This window comes from Arachis hypogaea, chromosome 5, assembly GCF_003086295.3.
Source record: "Arachis hypogaea cultivar Tifrunner chromosome 5, arahy.Tifrunner.gnm2.J5K5, whole genome shotgun sequence".
Classification (NCBI taxonomy): domain Eukaryota; kingdom Viridiplantae; phylum Streptophyta; class Magnoliopsida; order Fabales; family Fabaceae; genus Arachis; species Arachis hypogaea.
The window spans coordinates 36,659,139-36,675,936 of NC_092040.1; the positions used below are offsets into that span (position 1 = coordinate 36,659,139).

General features: G+C 41.5%; 1 non-coding gene across 1 annotated transcript; it reads right to left on the reverse strand.

Moving 5' to 3' along the window:
• Nucleotides 1-3,032: 3,032 nt before the first annotated feature.
• Nucleotides 3,033-3,140, reverse strand: LOC112804701 (small nucleolar RNA R71). The gene has a single exon (XR_003203318.1). It is a non-coding gene; the product is annotated as a small nucleolar RNA R71 (small nucleolar RNA).
• Nucleotides 3,141-16,798: the final 13,658 nt, after the last annotated feature.

Genomic DNA, 16,798 nt, shown 5'->3' on the forward strand with positions numbered 1-16,798 from the left:
CTCTTGGATTCCTGATTGCACGATGCATGGTTGATCGCCTGACAACCGAGTGCTCGCCTGACAAACGAGCCAACCATTCCGTGAGATCAGAGTCTTCGTGGTATAGGCGAGAACTGATGGCAGCATTCAAGAGAATCCGGAAGGTCTAACCTTGTCTGTGGTATTCTGAGTAGGATTCAATGACTGAATGACTGTGACGTGCTTCAAACTCCTGAGGGCGGGGCGTTAGTGACAGACGCAAAAGAATCACTGGATTCTATTCCAGCCTGATTGAGAACCGACAGATGAATTCCGCTATGCTGTGACAGAGCATATGCAATCGCTTTCACTGAGAGGATGGGAGGTAGCCACTGACAACGGTGAAACCCTTGCTTAAGCTTGCCATGGAAAGGAGTAAGAAGGATTGGATGAAGACAGTAGGAAAGCAGAGAGACGGAAGGGAAGGCATCTTCATGCGCTTATCTGAAGTTCCTACCAATGAAATACATAAGTATCTCTATCTTTACCTTTGTGTTATTTTCGTTCATCATCATATACATTTGAGTTTGCCTGACTAAGATTTACAAGATGACCATAGCTTGCTTCAATACTAACAATCTCCGTGGGATCGACCCTTACTCGCGTAAGGTTTATTACTTGGACGACCCAGTGCACTTGCTGGTTAGTTGTGCGAAGTTGTGTAATGCCATGGTACTGAACTACCAAGTTTTTGGGGTTCATGACCGGGGATTATAAGAGTTGTGAAAAAGTATTGTTCACAATTTCGCGCATGTCAAGTTTTTGGCGCCGTTGCCGGGGATTGTTCAAGTTTTGAGCAAGCTTTTGGTAACATCAGTGCCAAGATCCGGCAACAACATCAAGTTTTTGGTGTTATTGCCAGGGATTGTTCAGGCTGGACAACTGACGGTTCATCTTGTTGCTTAGATTAGGTATTTATTTTTTTCGAAATTCTTGAAGATGAATTCTAGAGTTTCATGATGATTTGTTGAAATCTGGCTGGCTGAGAAGCCATGTCTAATCTCATTGGACCGAGGTTTCAACTTATCACCACAAGAGCTTGTTGATTTCTTATCAATCTTGCTTTTGGAGCAGTGATCTGCTAAGGCTTGGCTGGCCTTTGGCCATGTCTAGTGTTTTGGACCGAAGCTTTCTTTGAAAGCTTGGCTGGCTGTGAAGCCATGTCTAATTCCTGGACCGGAGTCTTAGACTAACATTGCACTGATTCCTGGAATTCTCATTAAGAATTTTGATATCTTTTTCCACTTAATTTTCGAAAAACACAAAAAATTTTACAAAATTCTAAAATCCAAAAATATTTCTTGTTTGAGTCTAGTGTCTCATCATAGGTTTGGTGTCAATTGCATGCATTCATATGTCTAAGTGATCTTCAAGATGTTCTTGATGATTTACTTGCTCTAATCTTTGAAATTCTATTGACTTGATTGTTTTGTGTGTCTCATATGCATTTTCATTTTGTTAGTGTCAGTAGTATACAAACTGCTAAGTTTGGTGTCTTGCATGCATTGTTATTTGATTCTTGTTGCATTTTGGTTTGTCCTTATTATTAAAAATCCAAAAATATTTTTAATTTGTGTCTTTTCAAGTCAATAATACAGAGAATTGAAGATTCAGAACATACAGCAGAGGAATTGCACAAAAAAAGCTGGGCGTTCAAAACGCCCAGTGAAGAAGGACAGACTGGCGTTTAAACGCCAGCCAGGGTACCTGGTTGGGCGTTTAACGCCCAAAAGGGTAGCATTTTGGGCGTTAAACGCCAGAATGGACACCATTCTGGGCGTTTAACGCCAGGATGGCTAGAAGGGAAGATTTTGTTTTCAAATCAATTTTTTTCTAAGTTTTCAAAATCTTTTCAAAATCAAATCTTTTTCAAATCAATTTTCCAATCAAATCTTTTTCAAAACCAATTTCTTTCCATTTTTAAAGATACTTACTATCAATTAATGATTTGATTCAACATTTCAAGTATGTTACCTTTTCTGTTGAGAAAGGTTTAATGTTTGAATCTTATCTTTTCTTGTTAGTCAAGTTTTTAATTTTCAAATCAAATCTTTTTAAAATGTTTTTCAAATCATATCTTCTCAATCACATTTTTTAAATCAATCATATCTTCTTAACCACATCTTTTTTTTAAAATAGTTTTCAATCAAATCCTTTTGATTTCTAATTTCAAAATCTTTTTCAAAAATCACTTGATTTCTTTTCCATTTTCATTTTCGAAAATTAAGTAATGTTTTTCAAAAATGTTTTCAAAATTTTTCACTTAATTTTCGAAAATGACTTCCCTCCTTCTCACATCCTTCTATTTATGGACTAACACTATCCTTTAATGCAAAATTCGAACTCCATTCTCTCTGATAAGTTCGAATTTTCCACTTCTGTCTTCTACTCTTCTTTTCCTCTGACACCTAAAGGAATCTCTATACTGTGACATAGAGGATTCCACATTTTCTTGTTCTCTTCTCTTTCTTATGAGCAGGAGCAAAGACAAAGGCATTCTTGTTGAGGCTAATCCTGAACCTGAAAGGACCTTGAAGAGAAAGCTAAGAGAAGCCAAAGCACAACTCTCTTTAGAGCACCTGACCGAATTCTTCAAGGAAGAAGAACAAATGGCAGCCGAAAACAACAACAATGCCAACAATGCAAGGAAGGTGCTGGGTGACTTTACTGCATCTACTCCCGACTTCTATGGGAGAAGCATCTCTATCCCTGCCATTGGAGCAAACAACTTTGAGCTTAAGCCTCAATTAGTTTCTCTAATGCAACAGAATTGCAAGTTCCATGGATTTCCACTGGAAGATCCTCATCAGTTTTTAGCTGAGTTCTTGCAAATCTGTGACACAGTCAAGACTAATGGGGTTGACCCTGAGGTCTACAGACTGATGCTATTCCCTTTTGCTGTAAGAGACAGAGCTAGAACATGGTTGGATTCCCAACCTAAAGAAAGCCTGGACTCTTGGGAAAAGCTAGTCAACGCCTTCTTGGCAAAGTTCTTTCCACCTCAAAAATTGAGTAAGCTTAGAGTGGAAGTCCAAACCTTCAGACAGAAGGAAGGAGAATCCCTCTATGAAGCTTGGGAAAGATACAAACAATTAATCAGAAAATGTCCTTCTGATATGCTTTCTGAATGGAGCATCATAGGTATTTTCTATGATGGTCTCTCTAAACTATCCAAGATGTCTTTGGATAGCTCTTCTGGAGGCTCTCTTCATCTGAAGAAGACGCCTACTGAAGCTCAGGAACTGATTGAAATGGTTGCAAATAACCAATTCATGTACACTTCTGAAAGAAATCCTGTGAACAATGGGACTAGTCAGAAGAAAGGAGTTCTTGAGATTGACACTCTGAATGCCATTTTGGCTCAGAATAAAATATTGACCCAACAAGTCAATATGATTTCTCAAAGTCTTTCTGGAATGCAAAATGCACCAAGCAGTACTAAGGAGGCTTCATCTGAGGAAGAAGCTTATGATCCTGAGAACCCTTCAATAGAAGAGGTGAACTACATGGGAGAACCCTATGGAAACACCTACAATCCTTCATGGAGGAATCATCCAAATCTTTCATGGAAGGATCAACAGAGACCTCAACAAGGTTTCAATAACAATAATGGTGGAAGAAACAGGTTTAGCAATAGCAAGCCTTTTCCATCATCTTCTCAGCAACAGACAGAGAGCTCTAAGCAGAATACCTCTGACTTAGCAACAATGGTCTCTGATCTAATCAAAACCACACAAAGTTTCATGACTGAAACCAGATCCTCCATTAGGAATTTGGAAGGACAAGTGGGTCAGCTGAGCAAGAAAATTACTGAACTCCCTCCAAGCACTCTCCCAAGCAATACTGAAGAAAATCCAAAAGGAGAGTGCAAAGCCATCAACTTGGCCGAATCCTGGGAGGAAGGAGAGGCAGTGAACGCCACTGAGGAAGGCCTCACTGGACGTCCACTGACCTCCAATGAGTTCCCCAATGAGGAACCATGGGAATCTGAGGCTCAAAATGAGACCATAGAGATTCCATTGGACTTACTTCTGCCATTCATGAGCTCTGATGAGTATTCTTCCTCTGAAGAGGATGAGTATGTCACTGAAGAGCAAGTTGCTAAATACCTTGGAGCAATCATGAAGTTAAATGACAAGTTATTTGGAAATGAGACTTGGGAGGATGAACCCCCTTTGCTCACTAAAGAACTGGGTGACTTGTCTAGGCAGAAACTGCCTCAAAAGAGGCAGGATCCTGGGAAGTTTTCTATACCTTGTACCATAGGCACCATGACCTTCAAGAAGGCCTTGTGTGACTTAGGGTCAAGTGTAAACCTCATGCCCCTCTCTGTAATGGAGAAATTAGGGATCTTTGAGGTGCAAGCTGCAAAAATCTCACTAGAGATGGCAGACAACTCAAGAAAACAAGCCTATGGACTTGTAGAGGATGTTCTAGTTAAAGTTGAAGACCATTACATCCCTACTGATTTCATAGTCCTAGAGACTGGGAAGAGCATGGATGAATCCATCATCCTTGGCAGACCCTTCCTAGCCACAGCAAAGGCTGTGATTGATGTTGATAGAGGAGAGTTGATCATTCAAGTGAATGAAGAATCCTTGGTGTTTAAGGCCCAAGGATATCCCTCTGTCATCATGGAGAGGAAGCATGAAGAGCTTCTCTCCAAACAGAGCCAAACAGAGCCCCCACAGTCAAACTCTAAGTTTGGTGTTGGGAGGCCACAGCCAAACTCTAAGTTTGGTGTTGAACCCCCACATTCAAACTCTAAGTTTGGTGTTGGGAGGTTCCAACACGGTTCTGAGCATTTCTGAGGCTCCATGAGAGTCCTCTGTCAAGCTAGTGACAATAAAGAAGCGCTTGTTGGGAGGCAACCCAATGTTTTATAATTAACTATTTTCTTTTGTTATTTTATCTTTTTTGTAGGTTGATGATCATAAGAAGTCACAAAAACAATGAAAAAAGCAAAAACAGAATGAAAAACAGGAAGAAAAACAGCACACCCTGGAGGAAGATGCTGCTGGCGTTCAAACGCCAGTAAGCCTAGCAGTTGGGCGTTTAACGCCCAGTCTGGCACCATTCTGGGCGTTTAACGCCAGAAAGGGGCACCAGACTGGCGTTAAACGCCAGGAAAGGGCAAGAACCTGGCGTTAAACGCCAGGAATGGGCACCAGCCCGGCGTTTAACGCCAGAAATGACTCAAAACGTGGATTTTGATGCCATTTGGTGCAAGGATGCCTTTTCCTTGACACCACAGGATCTGTGGACCCCACAGGACCCTACCATCACTCTCTCTCTTCTTCCCCCATTCACCAATCACCTCAACACCTCTTCCCCAAAAACCCTTCACCTATCAAATCCCATCTTTCTCTTCACTACTCACATCCATCCTTCATAAATCCCCACCAACCTCACCCTTCAAATTCAAACCACTTTCCCTCCCAAACCCACCCATAATGGCCGAACCATTACCCCCCTCTCTCCTATATATACCCTTCTTCAACCCTTCATTTTCACACAACCTAAACACCACCATCTCCCCCCTTCCTCATTTCTTCTTCTTCTACTCTCTTCTTTCTTCTTTTGCTCGAGGACGAGCAAACATTTTAAGTTTGGTGTGGTAAAAGCGTTGCTTTTTCGTTTTTCCATAACCATTATGGCATCCAAGGCCGGAGAAACCTCTAGAAAGAGGAAAGGGAAGGCAAAAGCTTCCACCTCCGAGTCATGGGAGATGGATAGATTCATCTCAAGGGTGCATCAAGACCACTTCTATGAAGTTGTGGCCTTGAAGAAGGTGATCCCCGAGGTCCCCTTTTCACTCAAAAAGGGTGAATATCCGGAGATCCGACATGAGATCCGAAGAAGAGGTTGGGAAGTTCTTACCAACCCCATTCAACAAGTCGGAATCTTGATGGTTCAAGAGTTCTATGCCAATGCATGGATCACCAAGAACCATGACCAAAGTGTGAACCCGAATCCAAAGAATTATCTTACTATGGTTCGGGGGAAATACTTGGATTTTAGTCTGGAGAGTGTGAGGGTGGCGTTCAACTTGCCTATGATGCAAGGAGATGAACATCCTTACACTAGAAGGGTCAACTTTGATCAAAGGTTGGACCAAGTCCTCACAGTCATATGTGAAGAGGGCGCACAATGGAAGCAAGATTCAAGGGGAAAGCCGGTTCAATTAAGAAGGCATGACCTCAAGCCCGTGGCTAGAGGATGGTTAGAGTTCATACAACGCTCAATCATTCCCACTAGCAACCGGTCCGAAGTTACCATAGACCGGGCTATCATGATTCATAGCATCATGATTGGAGAAGAAATAGAGGTTCATGAGGTTATAGCCCAAGAACTCTATAAGGTGGCGGACAAGTCCTCTACCTTGGCAAGGTTAGCCTTTCCTCATCTCATTTGTCACCTCTGTTATTCAGTTGGAGTTGACATAGAGGGAGACACCCCCATTGATGAGGACAAGCCCATCACTAAGAAGAGGATGGAGTACACAAGAGATCTCACTCATCATGAGATCCCTGAGATTTCTCAAGGGATGCACTTTCCTCCACAAAACTATTGGGAGCAACTAAACACCTCCCTAGGAGAATTGAGTTCCAACATGGGACAACTAAGGGTGGAGCACCAAGAACACTCCATCATCCTTCATGAGATTAGAGAAGATCAAAGAATCATGAGGGAGGAGCAACAAAGACAAGGAAGAGACATTGAGGAGCTCAAGCACTCCATAGGATCTTCAAGAGCAAGAAAGAGCCGCCATCATTAAGGTGGACCCGTTCTTTGATTTCCTTGTTATTTGTTCTTCTGTTTTTCGAATTTTATGCTTATGTTTATCCATGTTTGTGTCTTGTGATCATTAGTGTCTTAGTGTCTATGCCTTAAAGTTATGAATGTCCTATGAATCCATCACCTTTCTTAAATAAAAATGTGCTTAATTGAAAAAGGAAGAATTGCATGAATTTTGAATTTTATAACAGTTTAATTATTTTGATGTGGTGGCAATATTTTTGTTCTCTGAATGTATGCTTAAACAGTGCATATATATCTTGAATTTGTGGTTCATGAATGTTGGCTCTTGAAAGAATGATGAAAAAGGAGACATGTTACTGAGGATCTGAAAAATCATTAAAATGATTCTTGAAGCAAGAAAAAAGCCTTTCTAATCAAAAAAAAAAAAAGAGAACGAAAAAAAATAGAGAAATAAGAGTTGTGATCCAAGGCAAATAAGAGTGTGCTTAAGAACCCTGGACACCTCTAATTGGGGACTTTAGCAAAGCTGAGTCACAATCTGAAAAGGTTCACCCAATTATGTGTCTGTGGCATGTATGTATCCGGTGGTAATACTGGAAGACAGAGTGCTTTGGGCCACAGCCAAGACTCAATAAGTAGCTTTGTTCAAGAATCATCATACTTTACTAAGAGAATCATTAACACTATCTGGACTCTGAGTTCCTAAAGAAGCCAATCATTCTGAATTTCAAAGGATAGAGTGAGATGCCAAAACTATTCAGAGGCAAAAAGTTAAAAGCCCCGCTCATCTAATTAATACTGATCTTCATAGATGTTTTTGGATTCATTGCATATTCTCTTCTTTTTATCTTATTTGATTCTCAGTTGCTTGGGGACAAGCAACAATTTAAGTTTGGTGTTGTGATGAGCGGATAATTTGTATACTTTTTGGCATTGTTTTTAGTATGTTTTTGTTATGATCTAGTTAGTTTTTAGTATATTTTTATTAGTTTTTAGTTAAAATTCACTTTTCTGGACTTTACTATGAGTTTGTGTGTTTTTCTGTGATTTCAGGTATTTTCTGGCTGAAATTGAGGGACCTGAGCAAAAATCTGATTCAGAGACCAAAAAGGACTGCAGATGCTGTTGGATTCTGACCTCCCTGCACTCGAAGTGGATTTTCTGGAGCTACAGAAGCCCAATTGGCGCGCTCTCAACGGCGTTGGAAAGTAGACATCCTGGGCTTTCCAGCAATATATGATAGTCCATACTTTGCCCAAGATTTGATGGCCCAAACCGGCGTTCAAAGTCACCTCAAGAAATCCCAGCGTTAAACGCTGGAACTGGCACCCAAATGGGAGTTAAACGCCCAAACTGGCACCATAGCTGGCGTTTAACTCCAAGAAGAGTCTCTGCACGAAATTTGCTTCATTGCTCAGCCCAAGCACACACCAAGTGGGCCCGGAAGAGGATTTTTATGTCATTTACTCATTTCTGTACACCTTAGGCTACTAGTTTTCTATAAGTAGGACCTTTGACTATTGTATTAGAAATCTTTGGATCTTTTGATCACTTGAGATCTCTAGATCATCTTTGGACATCTAGTTCTTAGATCATGATAGAGACTTTGGTAGCTATCTTCATTTTTATGCTATCTTAGATCGTTGGGAGGCTGGCCATTCGGCCATGCCTAGACCTTATGCTTATGTATTTTCAACGGTGGAGTTTCTACACACCATAGATTAAGGTGTGGAGCTCTGCTGTACCTCGAGTATTAATGCAATTACTATTGTTCTTCCATTCAATTCCGCTTGTTCTTTATCCAAGATATCACTTGTTCTTCAACTTGATGAATGTGATGATCCGTGACACTCATCATCATTCTCACCCATGAACAAGGTGACTGACAACCATTCTTGTTCTATAAGCGTTCAAGGCTCTAGTGAATATCTCTTGGATTCCTGATTGCACGATGCATGGTTGATCGCCTGACAATCGAGTGCTCGCCTGACAAACGAGCCAACCATTCCGTGAGATCAGAGTTTTCGTGGTATAGGCGAGAACTGATGGCAGCATTCAAGAGAATCCGGAAGGTCTAACCTTGTCTGTGGTATTCTGAGTAGGATTCAATGACTGAATGACTGTGACGTGCTTCAAACTCCTGAGGGCGGGGCGTTAGTGACAGACGCAAAAGAATCACTGGATTCTATTCCGGCCTGATTGAGAACCGACAGATGAATTCCGCTATGCTGTGACAGAGCATATGCAATCGCTTTCACTGAGAGGATGGGAGGTAGCCACTGACAACGGTGAAACCCTTGCTTAAGCTTGCCATGGAAAGGAGTAAGAAGGATTGGATGAAGACAGTAGGAAAGCAGAGAGACGGAAGGGAAGGCATCTTCATGCGCTTATCTGAAGTTCCTACCAATGAAATACATAAGTATCTCTATCTTTACCTTTGTGTTATTTTCGTTCATCATCATATACATTTGAGTTTGCCTGACTAAGATTTACAAGATGACCATAGCTTGCTTCAATACTAACAATCTCCGTGGGATCGACCCTTACTCGCGTAAGGTTTATTACTTGGACGACCCAGTGCACTTGCTGGTTAGTTGTGCGAAGTTGTGTAATGCCATGGTACTGAACTACCAAGTTTTTGGGGTTCATGACCGGGGATTATAAGAGTTGTGAAAAAGTATTGTTCACAATTTCGCGCATGTCAGGCGCGAAGAACACTCGCGCAAACGCACCCAACGCCCCTCTTTTCTCCCCTGTCTCCCTAGCCATCCCTTCGTCTCCCTGCGACCACCGCACACCGGCGCACCTTCACCGTCGGTCTCATCCCCTCTCACCATCACCCACGTCCTCTCCCTCTCTCTCTCGCTCACCTTCTCTCTCTCTCACTCATTCTCTCTCTCTCTCACTGCCGCACTTTTGCCCCTCACTGCTGCGCCGCCGTGAGTCTCTGTTGCCACCACCATCAAAGGTGGCAACTCCGTTTCTACTTCTGCCTCACCCCCTACTGCCTACCCAGTTCTAATCTCTGACCCTGCTCAAGGTTACCTGCCTCTGCCACAACTCTGTTTTCTTGATTCTCATTTTTATTCTTAGTTACTGTTAGCTTGGTTAGTTGAATTAGATAGAAATAACTGCTATTAAGTAGCTAGGTTCTGGATAGAGGATTCTAGGCCTAATAAGTGTGCCGTATCTGTTTACCTGCTTCTATACATATTTCTTGCTACTAAGTGGTTTGATTATGCTTTGCCATGATGTACCTATCCTATTGATAGGCTTGCTTGACTATGTGATTGGTATTTGAATGGTGCTGTTGAGCTATTTCTTGTTTGTTTTGCTATCCGGGAACGTCCAAATTTAAGCCAGAATGCTGCCCAATTTTTGATAAGACTGTTTCACTTTCAGATATCGGTTTCGGAATTGAACTTGGCACTTTCAAACTGAACTTTGCATAACTTACCAAGTTCAATATCTGGAACTTTTGGGACAACTTTTCCGCTCTTATGTTAATTCCCGCAATTGGAATTACTCAAGTGAACTTCAGGAGTTGCCTACATTTTTGTTAAACCATGACATGAAACTTCCTTACATTATGTTCATTTTCTTACAATAATGGTATGCTTTGATTGTGCAACTTTCTTTTAACTCGACTTAGTTTTCAACTTCTTATAGTTGCACAATTGCATTTGATCGCTTGTAACACCAACTATTGCAAGTCATTTTCATGCATTTTTGAGAATTCCATACTATCATGATGGTGAACATAGTTGTTGTGCACAAATTACATATTTCTTTTCATTAGGCAATTCTCCACTATACCACTAATCCTCTAACTTCATTTGCCTAACTCACTAATTTCTCTCACCTACTAACTTCACTTTTAATTACACTTAATTCTTTAACCATTCTTTTAAGGTATGATTGATGACTATGTCTATTCTCTGAGCGTTGTGTTACATTGGTTGAAATTTTGAATTCTTAGATTATGCTTCCATTTTCTATGCTTACTTGCTATCCAAGTTTTCTATTTTAGTTCACCATTTGCCTATTTGTCATTCATCTTACATCCTGAACATGTCTTACTTGCTTCGTGCTACTTGCTTAATTGCTTATATTCTATTCTATCCTATTTTTCAGGATGTCAGACAAAGGAAAGTCCATAGCCACTACCTCCAAGAAGAGGAAACACTCTAAGACTTCTACCCCTTCTCCTTATACTAATTATGCTAAGAATCTGCTGAATGAAACAGACAAGAAAAATCAGTTGCTACCTTCCACTGACCTAACCAAATTTCCCAACCTTTACTGTGAACTTCGCCTTCCCAGGTATCGGAAGAAGAACTTGAACATTGAAAAAAAACTAGTCCTCCCCAATGATGTGAGACGCGTCACATTCTAGAGTTGGGTTTGGACTTTGTTGATAGGGATCTGGAAACATCAACGTCTCATGGGTCAAGGAGTTCTATTGCAACTTCTTCCGTGCCACTCTTGATTCAGTACAGCTAAGGGGTAGAGAGATCATGATTACTGAGGCTGCCATTGAGGAGGCATTGCAGTGCTGACACCTTACTGATGGCATCTGTGCTCATCAGCAGGCAGAGACAACTATTAACTGCATGACCTTTGACTATGAGGCGCTTAAGCGCGTGATTGCCACACCTGATGCTCCATGGGTAATGGATTCGGGAAACACAAAGCCCAAAGGGATGCTTTTCGCTCATTTGACTAGAGAGGCTAAGACTTGGCAGATGATATTCATCCATTATGTCTTACCCACCACTCGCTTTTCTGAGATCCCGATGGAGATGTTACTTCTAATTGGTTATGTCATGGAGGGTAAGGAGGTATATTTTCCCCGATTGATCCGATAGAGCATGTGGCGAGCACACATCCGTGGCCTACTCCCGTTCCCTACACTGGTCACCAGCATGGCTGCACTAGCCGAGGTTCCTTGCCTGGATGATGATGTGACACCACCACCCCCATATGACGATGACAAGGAGGTTACTATTCCTTGGGGTGGCTGGGTGCATGAGAAGCCCCCGGCTAGACGCTGTTCTCGGGCTAGGACAGCTAGACCTTCACCCTCCACAGCAGGAGCTCCATCCTCTTCTACAGCCCCTTCTTCAGCCGCAGCCCATGTGCCACCACCACCAGCACCTGAGCCGACATACCTACTGGTTCAGTGCCTGTTTCGGTTTATACAGCGCAGTAAGTGCCAGCTCATGCGTCACCTGGATCAGATTGATCAGGTGTTTATCTCACAGGGTATTGAGCTACCTCCACTCCCAGATTCTCCAGCCTCCGATGAGCAGGATCAGGAGGAGGATGTTGAGGAATTGGCTCAGCAGGATGCACCACCAGAGACACATGTCACTACAGAGACCACAGAGACCCAGCAGCCAGTACCACCGACTCAGCCAGAGCCAGAGCCAACCGATGTACCTCTCCCTGGCCCTCAAGACTAGCATCGAGGACGATGCTTGATCTTAAGTGTGGGGAGGTTGCTGGTGGCACCATTAGAGGACCAGTGAACATTTTGGCATATTTCCTAGTTATATTACCTAGTTATCTTATTTTGTGCACTATTGTATATATTTGTCATTTTGGATATTTTAGATACTTTTGCCTTAGTAGTTGCATACTTTGCTATTTTGGATGTTAGATATTTTGGATGCTAGATTTCATATTTTTTAGTTGGATTTTTCTTTATATAGTTATCTTTTTAGCTTGTGATTGTGACTAGAAGTTGTTTTGGAATTATCAAGGCATAGTTAACCCTTTTTGCATAAGAAAATTGTTTTTGATTGAAAAAGAAAAGGGTAAACTAAGGAATTTTTAGAATTTCTTAATCACAACAATGTTTAGTCAAATATTGAGATTTTCCAAGGAATTTAACTATAGTGCATCAACCCAATTGATTGGAAATTTTTTGAAACTTGCTTGAATTTTATATTTTGTGAAGCATGTAGTGAGCTAAGAACACAAGCAAGTGAGACTTGAGCCTATTTGATGTGGTTACATTTTATAACCATTTATTTCCCTTCTTGTGTGCAATTGTTCTCTTTCTATGATTGTGATCCTTGATTTGCTTGATCCTATATGTCCATTTATTCCGTGTATTCATGCATTTATGTGATTGAGGCCATTATTTCATTAGCTCACTTAACCAAATAGCCTACCTTTTACCATCCATTGTAACCAAGTTTGAGCCTATGATTAACCCAATTATTCTTCATTTAGCACATTACAAGCCCTGAAGCGGAAAACAATAAAAGTCCCTTGTTTGGATCTTTGATTAGCTTAGGCTAGTGAGAGTGCTTATTTTCAAGTTTAGTGAGGATTGGGGACATTGGTTGGGGTAAAAGGGTGTGTTTGTATTTTTATATTTTTATATTTGGGAATTGGGTGTATGCTCATGTATTGATTAAGTGTAAGACCTTATGCACTGATATTCTTGAAAGAAGAAAAAAATGATGAGAAAAAAAACAAAAGAAAAGAAAAAGAAAAAAATTTATTATATGGAAAAAAAATATGTAGAAAAGAAAGGAAAAGAAAAGCAATAAAAGGGAACAAAATACTCCAAGGTAAAGCTCAATAAGAGAATTAATGCATAAGTGTTATGAAATGAAAAGAAAATACATGAGTATGTGAAAAAGTGAAAGATGGGTAGTTAAATTAGCACTTAATTGTATAGGTCACTATATAGGTTAGGTGGGAAAGTTTAAGCTCATCAAATATCCAAATTCTAGTCCACTAGCCATATATGATCCTACCTTAACCCTAACCTCATTACAACCTATGAAAGACCTCATGATGAATGTATGCATGCATGGATTAAGTGTTGATTGTTAGAAGAAGATCAAATCTTGGAAAAACATGATTAGGAGAGAATTGAGTGAATTAACCCTTAAACACTTGAGTGAATAGAGTGGATACACATCCGGTGAGGGTTCAAAAGCTCAATTACATGTTTTCACCACTATCATTTATATTCATGCAAGTTTATAATTCTTTTGATAATCCAATGCAATTGTGGTTTGGACTTAGTTCCTATTGCTCTAGCTCTTGTTCTTACACATGTTTTCTTGGGAATTGATTTGTTTGACCAAGCATTTTCATTCACTTTAGGTAGTTGCATTTAGATAGATTGCATGTAGCTTAGTTGCATTTAATAAATATCATACCCCTTAGTTCATTCTTATTTTAGCATGAGGACATGCTAAGGTTTAAGTGTGGGGAGGTTGATAAATCCCATTTTTAGGGTTTATCTTGTGTTGAATTTAGAGCATTTTGTTAACCTTTTCTCACATTTAGCCTATGAATTAGCATAGTTTTGTAATCTCTCTCGTATTTGTGCTTGAATGTAAAATCATGCTTTTTAAACCTTTAATTTTGTAATTTTAATTCATCATTGATTCCATAAGGTGCCTTGATGTGTTTGCTAGTAATCTCAGGTTGAAATAGCCTAGGCATGGATCAAAGGAGCAAGGAAGGAAGCATGCAAGTAGAGAGAAGCACAAAAAGTCAAAGAACTTATCTCGGCCAAGGACGCGCACGCGCACAAGGCGCGCACATTGCGAAATTGGCCAGGGATGTGTACGCGTACCGTGCGCGTCCGCGCCGAAGGCCGCACGTGAGTTTTAAATAGAAAATGTGCCCAGCGATTTCTGGGAAGCTGTGGGGCCCAGTCATAACCAATTTTGGCGCCAAAGCACTTTAAAGGACCAATGATTGAAGGGGAAGGCATTCACTTTTGCATTCTAGCTTAGTTTTAGTTCATTCATACACATTAGGATTAGTTTAGAAGTAGTTTCTAGAGAGAGAAGCTCTCACTTCTCTCTAGAATTAGGATTAAGTTTAGGTTAACCTCTCCTCTTAGATCTAGGTTTAATTCATGCTTTGATTTACTATTCCTTTATCAATTCCTACTCATCTCTTCTTCCTTCTCTCTAGTTTTGTATTTCAATTCTTATAATTCTTCACTTTGTTGTGAATATATTTTTGTTCTTTTGTTTACTTTCAATAATGTAATTTGAGGTAATTCATGATAATTGTGATTTCCTTGATTGTTGTTGTTAATCCTTTGCATTCAATTGTTGTGATTTACTATACTTTTCTTTTGTGCCCTCCAAGTGTTTGATGAAATGCTTGGGAGGATGTTAGAGTAGAATTTTATGTTCTTGGCTTGGGAAGATAACTTAGGAACTCTTGAGTTGCTAATATCCAAATGATTGATAGTTGATAGCCATTAACTCTAGCCTTCATTAATTCAATTAGTGGAAGCTAGGATTTATGGACTTGTATTGATATAACTCACTTGACTTTCCTTTGCTATTAGTTAAAGGATGACTAAGTGGGATTGATCCTTGCAACTATCATAATTGTGATTAGTGATAATGATATAGGTCCTCGACCATCAAACCTTGCCAATACCATTTTGTTAATAAAATTTCATTTCCATTTACTTTCCATGTCTCTCATCTAAAACCCCAAAATAGACAAGTCCATAACTAATAACAGGAACACTACCCTGCAAGTCCTTTGAGAGACGACCCGAGGTTTAAATACTTCGGTTTATAGATTTTAGGGGTTTGTACTTGTGACAAACAAATGTTTGTATGAAAAGATTATTGTTAGTTTAGAGACTATACTTTATAACAAGATTTCATTAGTGAAATTCTGAACCGTCAAAAATCTAATCATCACTACGAAGCGACACTGATAACAAAATACATAGATGAAGATAGGTAACATTCAACACGGCATACAAATCATCTAAATAGGTGCGACCCCGTGAAGCAACGTCGTGGAACCCGTGTCCTCTGACCTCTCCGGATAAGCGGCTCCTCATCCTCGATCTCATCCTCCTCGTCTTACGGGGCTGGCTGTGCAGGTATCCTAGGCTGGACATGTAATGGTCGGGATGAAGACGGCCCGGAAACTAAATGTGACCCAGCAGTATATGTCGAAGCTGGGGTACCACCCAAAGCGAAATAGTCAGGAGGAGGCACGGAGGGAGTCTCATTCAGATCGACATCTAACGGTGCCTGTGTCCCCGTCATCTGACCCTGCCCACGGGCAGCCTCATCCTCCTGCATGATGGCACTGATCTCATCGAGGAAGTGTGATCCACCAAAATCCGCATCAAGACCAACACCGGCAAGGAAGTCTGAAAATGTGCTGCTCGGACTCACCCATGGTGTACTTTCCTGAAGTGTCTGGTCGTCACCGAGAACACCAATGAAGTAATCTCGGAGCGGCCCCTCCTCAAGTCCAGCCTCACCATGGGCAGAGGGATCTCCGATAGCGTACCCCTCTCCACCATGCCCGTCATGATGGGAACTAACAACCCCGACTGCAGCCCCTCCCCCACCGGCCACGTCACCAAGATCACCATCGCCGTGCCCCGCAACAGGCGCCCTCCGTCTGCCTCCATGCCCTCGTCCTCGACCACCATCCATACCTGCCTCATCAGCCTCCTCCATAGCCTGGTCTAGCCACCTCCACTCACGCTGGCTCCGTCGTGTCTCGACTCGAGCTCTCCTCTCAACCCGACGCCTATCAGGGACGTCGTCAACTCAATCCATGTCAGGAACTCGCCTAGGACCCCTCTGTGACGCCTCCACAGGAATAGGAACGCACCTCAAATCCCCCAAATACATCTTTGGTGACAAGAACCTCTTTCCATGCTAACTCCACCAATCTAGGAAGGTGTGCGACGGTCCAGGGTCCGCAACAACATCGAATCGAAAGACGTAGTCCGCACGGCTCTCCCAATGAAGATGCCAATGCTGCAAAGCGGACGGGAACCAACGATCACCGCCTCTCCCATCCTTCGACATCAGAAAGTCGATGTTTAGGGCGGGACGCAGACGGGGCTGGACACCGCCGAACTGTGATAGAACCCTATCTATCTGATGCCACTCTATAACAGTAAAGTATATCAGTGATGTCACAGACCGCCACACCGCCGTGTGTCAAGGCTCCAACGCCTCCGGATGCACAACCTGTAGTATCT